Raw genomic sequence first — 10,274 nt, 5'->3', positions numbered from 1 at the left:
CCCCACCTGCAGCCCGGGGAGGGCCCCACGCCGGGGCAGGGGGTGCCCGACGGGGGCTGTGACCCCCCGGGCAGCCCAGGCTGGGGCAGGGTCGCTGGCAGGACGCGTGACCCGGGGGGGCCCACGCCGGAGCAGGCTGGGCCTGAAGGACGGCACCCACCGGGGGGGACCCACGCCGGGGCAGGGGGTGAGGGGCTGCGGCCGGGGGAAGGGCTCACGCCGGAGGAGTGTGTAGAGGATTGTCTCCCGTGGGAGGGACCCCGGGCTGGAGCGGGGGCAGGGCGTGAGGAGGAAGGAGCGGCGGGGACACCGTGGGGTGGGATGGACTGGCCGCAGCCCCCATTCCCATCCCCCTGCGCCGCTCGGGGGAGGCGGGAGGGAAATCTGGAAGAAGGGAGCAGTGGGTAGAATTTGTTTTATGATTTGGTTGTATTTCTCATTACCCTGCTCTGATTTGACAGGTAATAAACTAATTTCCCCGAGTCAAACCTGTTTTGCCCGTGACAGTAGTTGCTGAGCGATCTCCCCCCACCTCATCTCGACCCACCAGCCCTTCATGGTGTTTTCTCTGCCCCATCCAGCTGAGGAGGGGAGTGATGGAGCAGCTTTGGTGGGCACCTCGCCTGCAGGCAGGGTCAACCTGCCACAGCACTGCTCGAGATAAAAGCCAGATGTTGGCATGAGAATGGAACTGTTGATAGAAACAGAGCCAGTATTTGGTATGCAGAGATCCATTTATATATCTCTCTGCATCTGAGTACTCGCAGAAAGCCTTGAACCACACAACTTGGGCAGGGGGGAATCAAACCACTTTCTTACGAACCATTCGAAGGTGATGCCCACGTTACAATTCCTAGTAACAAACATAAATGAAGGTCTCCTCGCTCCTGAAAATCTCACTGCAAACATAAACCCAAAGGCAATGACAAAGTAGAAGGGCAGCGCTCTGAGAGGAATCTCAAATGATGTTAAACATTTTTTCCTGTACATCCCCCTCACGCAGGTGCTCACAGTTTCACTGTGGTAAGCACGGCCTACGTCAAAGAACACTGATGACGGTTGTTTAAATACATGTTCTTATATAAACTGCAATACGGGAATTTAAAGACAAAATTCTTCAAGTGATTTATGACACATTTTTGCATCTCAATTTACAGCACTGAAAAGCTTTAGTCCTCATCTTTCTGAAGAAATGTGCAATTTGATGCACGAATGAATATTCAGACGATGAAAGTCCTCTAAGTGAACAAAAGCATCTTAGAGAAACACCAGGCTGCAAATCCTGCTCCATTCTTGGACCCGGAGAGCAGAAGATAATGACTGTCTTTTTCAGTCTGTCATCACTGGGAAGCATGGAGAAGGCTGGAGACGACACAACGCCCATGCCAGGGGCTAAGCCAGGGCAAAAATAATGCCTTACAGTTCAAAATGCCATTACATTAAATACCATGGCATCAGTCACACGTGACCGTGCCCATCACATACAAAGATGGGTGTTTAACTGAGGATTTCCAATGAAAATGTTAATTTTCAGCTAATATCACAGTGACTTGGAAAAAGTAGCAACCATCCTGATGTCACCCCTACAAGGCAGGGAACACTAATGCTAGTTCACACACACTAATGACAATATTATTAGACATTGCAAAAATGTTTTATAGAGATGTATGCACTTACAACATACTCTATATTTAAACATTTGTTAGCCAAAGTTAAGGGTTTTGGAGTCACAAAACAGGATTAAATTTTATTAGGCTGGTCCAATACATGAAGAGTAGTATCACAGCCTGTACTAGTGTTATGTGGATCTTTTAACTGACTGACTAGGTAATTCTTTTTGAATTATGTTCTCTAGAGGACCTAAAAGTTGATTTTCAGAAGCGCAAAGGCAGAGTTTATTTATTTATTTGAACCCACTGCTGTCAGATCTTCCTTATTCATTCACCATAAATGAATGAACCTTTGACTAAGTGCTGATATTGATACTAAAAAAAAAAAAAAAAAAAAAAAAAAGTAGTAGTAGTAAATCAAGCTTTGTTATAAATCCTTGGAGTTATTTAGCTGCCTAACTCTCCATGAATTTCTTAAATGGTGTAATTGCCACTGACCCTCCCTGTCTTGTCTCTTAAACACACAGGGAAGGTCAGGGCCAGTAAATTGCCTGCACCCTTGACTGAAGCACATTGATCAAGGCCAGTTTAGTACTTGCTTAGTTTAGCAGATAAAATGTGGAAGTCAGCATTTCTAAATAAGTTACATGATTTCTAGGTAATGAGGTAAGGTTTTGATAAACACCATCATGACTCAGCATCTGAAAGAGAATTTCAGGAGTTTTAAAAGAGGCCAAAGCATAATTCAGCCTGTCGTTCTAGTATGTTAAAAATGACCTAAAGAATTGCGTAAAGACACCTTGAAACAGCACTAACAACAAGATCCTTTTTACGAACAAGTACCAGCTGCCTTAGTGGTGATGGGAAGATAACTGGAGGGAAAATTTTAGATGTGCGTAGCATTCATACTGCAATCATATCGCTGGTGGTCTGCAGTCACCTCTGTCTTCTACACAACGTAGAAAAGCTCTGCCAAGGCTAACTACAAAGGCTGTTTTCATTCCCTAATTAGTCTTGAGGCAGTTACCACCTGAAAAGACACGTCCCCTCCATTTCTCTGCTTCCCTCTCTATAGTGAGAATTTCAGCGCAGGCACTGAAGAGCCGACGTACCAGGTTAGACCACAGGGCAGTTTGGTCCCATCTCGGGTCCCAAATGGTGCCAAAAGCAGCTGCCCAGAGAAGGCTGCAAGAGCAGGACAACAGACTGTCACACCTCCCATCTTACCAGGGACCCTCCTGAGCTAGGGGGATTTGCTGCATATTTAGTAACCCTGAAGAGATGTCTTCTGCACCATCCGGCAGGGAGTTTCTGACTTTAACCACATACTGTGGCTAGAAATCATCTCCTCCTTATTTTAAAACTCTTACCTGCTGACTTCATTTTTTCATATCCCCTAGATTGTTTCTTTTTTAACCATTTTCCTTTTAAATGACTTAATATATTTAGCATTTGTATTTGCATTTAGAAATATTTGCACCTCTGTGAAACTCGAGAGTTCTGAGACAAAGGCTATTAAAATGCATAATCCCATGCAGAAAATTTTGGTTTTAAACATCAGCCTTCACATACTGGTACATCTCCTCACCTCGTTTATCCCTGGTTTGGTAACAACACTCACAAGCTTTCCTGAGGATACTGTACCTGGAGGGCAGGTTAAACAATCTACCAACCATCAAGACTAATGGTAGTTTATCTGCAAAGCCTGCCATACACCATAAGCTGCATCTTTGACTACAGCACCTGGAAAAATGGGATTGTAATTTGATACCACTGGAGCCAAATGACCAGCCACAAGAATATTTCATAAATAAGAAGCACTGTTATTAGCAATGCATTTTGCACAAACCAGAGACGCAAGTTGTATAAAGCACAGGAGACGGATGTTTGCAGCACTGCTGTGGAAACACAAATGCTCTGCTCAAGTATTTGATCCGATGCTATATTTAGAAGCTATTTATTAAAAGGTGAAGGTCTGGGAAAGACATAAAGACATCTTAAGACTCACTTCATTTACAAGTGGCAATTTGTTTTTCTTTTGAATAGACGGGTTTAGGATCACGTGGATTATCAGAAAGGATTACGGTGTCTAGTTTTACTAGGCATATTTTTGTTAGTGTTTCCAGTAGGTGTATCTCTCGTCATTTGTCACTGTGTGATACCATACTCTGCTATTTGTTATGATAGTCTGACCCCAAGTGATCTCTATCTAAAATTCAACTTTTTAAAGAAATTAAATAAAACCAAAACTTGCTGTAAATTTTGAAAGCGGCCATGTTGGCACTGGTAGCCATTACTGGCTGGGATCAGCCTTCCTTAACACACACAGCAGTTCACCAGCTCCTGAATTTTTTGCCTGAATTAAAGGGGGGGGGGGGGGGGGGGGGGAAGGCAAATCTTATCACTCTGTGCATTTGTTTCTTCTTTAACAACTCTGAATGCCCTCAGCTACGTTTAGCTGCTGTATTAGCAAAGCCTTCAAACGTATCAAGGTCCGACAGGGTTTATGGACTACAGTACTGCTCCCACCGAGGACAGGGCTGCAGCTGGAACCACCGATACCAGGCACCAGAATTTAGTCACGAAGGCTTCAAAACCAGCAACGCTGAAATTGATGTTTTATTTGGCACCAGAAAATCTAAACATGAGACGACTCCAGGGGGAACCAGGCTTTCATGGCTCTGCTGCTCACAGAAGGGCTTGTTTTAATAGATATTTGAACTGTTCCAATCCTGTATCCCTTTTCACCTTCCTGCCTCGCTAACCACAAATCAGAGGACGTTTGGAACACAACATCCCAGCATCCCTTCGTCAAAGGACGGGCACTGCAGTGGGGATGGCAATGAGAAGCAGCAGAGCACACTAATAAGACTTTATTGATTTGCCCATCACAAGCAGCAACTGTACAAGTTGGGCACTACAGCCACTGAAGGGGAACAGAAGCCAGCTAGGAAAAAAGATTTTATTGAGAATTGAATCTGGTAAAAGCCGAAATATTTTAGTCCTTTGTAAAAAGCCACTTAAGTTACAAATGAGAAATGTTATTTAAGAACATGGTACATTCATACTTTTTGCCGTGACTGTGCGCTACTCATATATAGATGAATTCAATAGAAATTGTTTCTTGGTTGTTCCTCAAAATTCTAGTATCTCCTTATTTCTGTTGTAACTATGGCCATTCACTCTGCAAAATCCAGTACTTTTCTGCTTGTTTTACTTGTTCATATGAAAACACCTGCAGCTTTCATTATTCAGGTAAAGGGACAATAATCCAGACAGGGAACACAAGTACTTACTGTGTTTCATGCTGAACTGGGGAGACTCAGCTTGATCCTTCAAATCTAATGATACAATTTTTTATTCCTGTCCACCTGCAAATAATTTATTAAAATTTCCAAAGCTTACTACAAAGTATTATGGCAATTTGAATGGCGATGATGTAGGAAAACCTAAGTTGAGATAGCTGGGTTGCTTGGGCTACCAAATGGCTACGGTTCTGCATAACTTGTCTTTGATGTAAAAAATACTGCCTTGTTTTATTTACTGTGACTTGATCTTTTCTACTCATTTGTAGTTCCTGCGTCATAGCCTTCTCACCGTGTCTTCCACCAGCTGTAGCTGCAGTAAGAATTTATACATGACCAACAGCAGCGTGTAACTTTAAGAAAAGGGCAAGAAAAAGTAGATGTTGCTTGCAGTTGCATAAATTATGCAAAAACTTAGCAACACAGCCACGTACCAAGAAAAGTGCATCCAATGGGGTGTCTGGCCAAACATACGGGCTCTGGGCTCTGCCTCATCCCACTCTTGTCCACAACAGTTTCTCCAAGGAATACTCTCAAGATTCACCTGTCTGGCAGGCAGGAAAGCCAAATAGTGCTTTGGCAGTTAGGCTAACGTTTCTGTGGTGGTTAGGAAGGTCAACGAGCAATTAGAGAGCACTCTCCTCCTCGCGGGGCACAGGAATGTATTTGAACACATGCTTACTGTGAAGTATATGCTCAAAATACCAATTCAAGAGGAAGCAATGGGCACAGGCACGTCCATCATAAAGCAAGGGCAATATTTCCCTCCCTGGCTTGGCTGACCTGACAAAGGACACCTTTGGACCTTTTCATGCTTTTCTGCTACACTGATACCAAATGGTTCTTTTAGGCAAATGTATTTAATAGTTTCGTAAGGCAAAGAGCTGGAATACAAACAGCGCATCTGCAAACTTCCGTAAGTTGCCATTGCTACTGTAGTTACAGATATCATAATATTGCAGACAGAGTAATCTGAAAAATGCCATTCAGTATTATTAAGACACACAGAACGCATGTGCGTAGCAGGGAGGGGTGTAAGCATCACCCTGCCATGCCAGGCAGGTATCACGCCAGAACACGGGGGGATAATCCTGCCCTCAGTGAGTTGTAAAGCCACTGGTCCTCAGGTTTCACGAGCATTTTAAGTCAATGTCAGCGCAGGCTGTCAGGAAAAGACAAATCCTGTGATCCCAGCCCCGCTTCAGGGCCCTTAGCAGCAGCTGTGCATCTCATGCAATGAGCTAGATAAGGGCACTAAATCCAGCTGAAACGCAGCCTGACAAGGGGAGGCTGTTCTCCAGTTTGCTCACACCATCACCAGAGAGAGCACAGCCACCTCAGAGGAACCAGAGGACCTTTCTCAAAGGTAGCCCATCCACTCCAGCGGGCTTACCCAGCTGTGAAACCACAGACCTAGTGAGTGACACTGGATGGCCAAGTCTTTCCTCCTTATAAGCAGACAACAACATCACGTAGCACCCTGCTGGGGGAATCCCCCCCAAACACTTTGCAGCATGTTTGAAAGGCATTACCAAATTAAATACGGTATATAAAACAGAAATTGAGAAACTGTTACTGAAAACATGCCCAGTACTGTTAATATAACTTCTAACTCCTTCAAAGTTTATCTGATTTTGAATTCACTGGAATGTTAAAGCACAGACTTACAGGCACAGAATGGGTAACAACCTTAAGCAGAAAAGCAAGTCAACACAGGTAAGGGGTTTCTGACAAGATCCATTTATTTAGATGCTGCAAGATTTATGTCCTTACCACAGATAGATTCAAATTAAGTGATTTGTAATGTAAAAAAAAATAAATATCTAAATCGTTAAAACAAGACACTTGCTTCAAAGAGTGTACTTTTGCCTTCACTGTCATTTCATGGGATGATCCCTGGCATATGATCACATCCTAAGGGTTTTATATCAGCTAAAGTTAATTTCTCCAATACCAAGTCCTAGGAATGCGAATAAACCTAAGAGTAAAAATCACGACCAGGAATTTGCAGGACTCTGAACTTCTGGTTACAGTATTAGGAGAGGTTTGCTTTTATAAAAATCCATTTAGTTCAAATCTAGATGCAAATCATCAATGTTGAAGTTTTGCAAGGTTTGGGTTTTCTTCAGTCACACAGTTTGATCACCATCTTTGATCAGCCATGGAATTTATCCATACTGGAAAATGACATTTTCCAAGACAATCTGACGAGGTATTAACGATCATAAGTGGATTTTGCCTACAGGTCAACACCTTACTTGCAATTCAGAAAAAAAAAAATAGTTCAATTACAGCAAGGAATAAGAACTGAATTTTAAACTATTAAGACTTATCTAACCTTACAGTGAGAAAAACAGTATCATTTTTCCCTTGTGGAGGACAGAGCATCAGTTATTACAACTGCCACTGCCTCTCCATCTCCTGTTCCGAAAAATGTTAAGAGCTACAGCTTTCCATCCAGCAAGTGAGGGACTCCAGAAGAACCCGTCCTTCAAAAAAAGTTATGATTTACCAAAACAACTGAAAACAGTCCCCTTCAGAGATGAAAAAGGCTCAAGACCCAAGTCAGCACCTCAAAGAGCCGCAGCAGCCCATCGCTTCAAATGGATTACTAAGAATCAAGGACTAGTCAGCAATGCAGACCTGGTTGAGCTGCCAGTTCTCTCCTTGTCAACAGCCAGTACGTGGATGCTGGAAGGTTCCAGATAAGCCACGGGGAACAGAAAGATAAGAAAACGGCTGTTTCTACCCCTAGGAAACCTGCTGTCATTTTGACCACAGAGATTCTCCGTGGACACGTGAACATAAACCTTTAAGCAGTTAGCAAACTGAAAACTTAACAAACAGATCTGAATATTTACGTTTGGATATATACACCCAGTGTATATGTATCTTGGAACAGATTTGTAAATGTTTCCACTGTGTACTGCTTGTAAAATTTCAGAGTTTGGACCAGTGCCTTGAATGCTACGTCACTGCGTTTGCTGCCAGAGTAAGAAGGGGGCTAATAAAATAAGCATTAGCAGGAGAACACAATGTGAGAAGCAAATTTTGAGAAGGGAGGCCTTCTTCAGGTTTGTGCTTTTCAGTATCAACCTCAAAGGGAAACCAGTGGGTAAAAGAACAGGCAGGTGGCTCGCCAAGAGATGTGCTCAGACCAGTGACACATTTTCACAACAAAGACATCACAACCAGAAATGTACATGCTGAAAGCCCAGCTTATGTTTTATTGAACGTCTGCTGCGAGGGAAGATGCTTCCAACACAATTAAGATCAAGTTTTAAAAGTGAATTTTTAATTAAACGGACATAAACCACAAAAGGTCTAAAACCTCAGATTTTTCTTCAGTTACGGACTAAGGCTCATTCTGTTGCATTTATCCTCATAAGGGTTTTCAAAATTTACTGCAGGCAGCTGTGCAGATGCAGGAGGCGGCACATTCTAGACCAGACTACAGCTGGGAAGAGGCCACCAGCATCCCTTTCACCCCACCGTAACCCACCTTTTCCCAGTACCACCACACACGGCAGTTCCCAAGCTGTAACACACACACGGCGCGTGGAGCAGCGCAGTGCTCTGCTTGTGCTGGGTGGGAGCAGCCCCCAATTCCCACTGGGACAGAGAAGTTTAAACAGACATTAAGAGCTGACTGGCAGCAGTTTATTCATGCAGAGAAGAGGAATTCCCAGCTCCAAGGTTCCCTCGCGGTTTTCCAAAGTGTCTGCCAAAACCAGGTAACAGCTGGACTGATACTTCCAACATCAGTCAGAGAAATGAAGCAAGTCCCTTGGAGGTAAGGGAATCAAAGCTGGTAACGCAGCAAAGGCTGGAACAGCCAGCAGGTGAGGCTGGGATCCCAGTTTGTGAGAGGAGGATTATTTTTCTTTTTTTCCTATTTAGAAACTCCCACTCCACACATCACAAAACATCCCTCCATTGCTATTCCATGGCCTCCCTCTTTGTTCCTGCGGCTGCAAAGCAGCTCCAAGAGAGCCAGGGGGTCACAAGAACAGCAGCAAGGGCGACCAGGTGTCCTAGAGGTGCAGGGAGCAAGACCCCCCAGTTCTGCCCCAGAGCTCTCATGGAGGGGCTGCAGGGGACCCAGGTACACCACAACGTTTTGCCTCCGAATGGAAAAGGAGGTTGTGTTGGCGTCTTTAGGAAGGCTGTGCCCAATAGGTGGGAAGAAAGAAAAGAAGGGAAAAGAATGAAGAGAAGCATCCTTCTGCACACGTGGGACGTCCAGGAGCAAGGCAGAAGCTGCCGTCACCATCAACAGCGGTAACCGAACAAGTCACATACAGGAGCACCTCCACTAATTAATACTTCATGAACTGCATCATTTTTCTTAATGCCGTTGAGAAAAAGCAGAAGGTGGGTTCGTAAGGGCAGTAAAGCTGCATTTTCCATTCATCCCAAATGTGTTAAAAGACCTTTTTGTCCTCAGTTCAGCTACATAAGCAAACTATGGCACAATGTATGGAAGACCGCACAGTTGTTTATGAAAAGGATACGTAATTCAAACGGATGACAGATAGAAAAGAGCTCCTAAGTTGTTTATGATAAATAAATATATGCCTGTACAAGTTCACTTCGTGATTAAAAAAGAATTGGATAAGAGTCAGTAGAGTTGCACAATGAAGCAAACATCCAACACATATGTCGAGGCCTATCAGAAAATTTTCCTTAGCTTCCTCACACCCACTCACATGCAATTCACTTAGTTTTCTGTTCAACCAAGGAGAAAACAGCTTCAGAGATAGTATTAATCTTTGCTTAACTATTTCTGATGACCTCTGTACACACATCACTGCAGTTAAAACCAGCATTAAAATCAACCCCATTGCAGCAGCACTAAGCAAAGTACTTTGACAGAGAATTACACACCAAAACCAAACCGAAGGAAACCCATTGAAAAAAATCCTCTATAAAACAGAGAAGTTTCGCTGCATCCACAGTATAACAGGATCCCATGTGCACTACCTACCCATAAATGGGATGTTAAAGGCTATTTCATACAATAGCTTGCAAGACCTTTGTGGAGCATTGTGAGGTCACTGAGAGCTGACAATTCAAATACAGAAAAATAACAATGCTTCACACCCTCGTACCACGGCATTTTGCACATTAGTTGCTACTGCTCTTCGCTGTCCTGCAAAACATGGGACTTAAAAGGTGGCAAATCCAAAAATTTCACGTTTTAACTATTTATGCTCCCCTCAGGTCAGCCAGCACAGCTCTCCTGCAGTGCCACACTGTCACCCCAAGAGCAGAAGCCGCTCTCCATCCTGTGCTCCTGCCCCGCGTTCTCCCTCCCACCACGCCAGCACGGGCTGCAAGCCCCAGTGGCTAACGCGCC

The sequence above is a fragment of the Falco punctatus genome (genome assembly GCF_963210335.1).
Source record: "Falco punctatus genome assembly, chromosome: 10".
NCBI classification, from domain to species: domain Eukaryota; kingdom Metazoa; phylum Chordata; class Aves; order Falconiformes; family Falconidae; genus Falco; species Falco punctatus.
This window is presented reverse-complemented; position numbering follows the sequence as displayed.